Source organism: Penaeus chinensis, chromosome 38, assembly GCF_019202785.1.
Source record: "Penaeus chinensis breed Huanghai No. 1 chromosome 38, ASM1920278v2, whole genome shotgun sequence".
Lineage (NCBI taxonomy): Eukaryota > Metazoa > Arthropoda > Malacostraca > Decapoda > Penaeidae > Penaeus > Penaeus chinensis.
Window position 1 is genome coordinate 24,102,393 of NC_061856.1, and position 1,123 is coordinate 24,103,515.

The 1,123-nt window shown below is 50.7% G+C and overlaps 1 protein-coding gene across 1 annotated transcript in view; it reads right to left on the reverse strand.

Moving 5' to 3' along the window:
- Positions 1-1,123, reverse strand: part of LOC125045984 (nematocyst expressed protein 4-like) — a 3,225-nt gene that overhangs the window by 977 nt on the left and 1,125 nt on the right. The window lies entirely within an intron of this gene.

A 1,123-nucleotide genomic window follows, 5' to 3' on the forward strand; every position in this document is an offset into this window, starting at 1 on the left:
TTATCTGAGTGTGTTGGCGGAGGGAGATGGAAGAGGGAAGGAGTAAGAGGGAGATGGAAGAGGGAGATGGAAGAGGGAAGGAGTAAGAGAGAGACGGAAGAGGGAGATGGAAGAGGGAAGGAGTAAGAGGGAGATGGAAGAGGGAGATGGAAGAGGGAAGGAGTAAGAGGGAGATGGAAGAGGGAGATGGAAGAGGGAAGGAGTAAGAGAAAGATGGAAGAGGGAGATGGAAGAGGGAAGGAGTAAGAGAGAGATGGAAGAGGGAAGGAGTAAGAGAGAGACGGAAGAGGGAGATGGAAGAGGGAAGGGGTAAGACGGAGATGGAAGAGGGAAGGAGGAAGGAGGGTGAAGGAAGATGGAAGAGGGAAGAAGGAGTATGGAGGGAGATGGATGGGGTTGGAGGAGGGGGTAAGAAAGATGATGGAACGAGGAGGAGGAGGAGGAGGGGGAAGAAGAAGAAGGGAAGGAGAAGAGCGAAGAGGGGAGATGGGCACTACGAGGAAGGAAAGGAGGAAGAGGAGGAGGTGAGAGAGGAGGAGGAGGAACAGAAACTGAGAGAGGAGGGAGAAGAGGAGGAGGGGAGAAAGAAAAGGGAGAATAGGAAGGGGAGGAGGAAGAGAAACAACCTATCGGGGAAAAGAAGGAGGAAGTATGAGAAAGGAGAAGGAGAAAAGGAGACTGAGAAGGGAGGAAGGAGAGAAGAGAAGGAGGAGGAGGAGGGAGTATGAGATAGGAGGGAAGAGAAGAATGGGGGAAATGGAGTAAGAGGGAAATACGAAAGGAGGGAAAAGGGAAGGAAGAGGAAAAGAGGAGAGGAGAGAAGGAGGAGGAAAAGGAGGGAGAAAAGAATAAGGGAGTATGAAAAAGGAGGAAAAGGAAAAGGAGCAGGAGACAACCTTCCAGGATGGGAGGGGATGGGGGGAGGGGGGATGATGATGGGTATGTTGCCAAGACTATGTTGCAGAGACTAAGAAGCAATGACAGGTGATCATCTGTAATGGAAATGATTGCACGTTTCGCCTGCAATTGCTTACACGGGCGTTGCCTCAAAATTTCATGTATGCGAGAAGGAACACGAGAATAGAGCGAGAGGCATGAGACAGAGTAACGTAACACCTTGGTC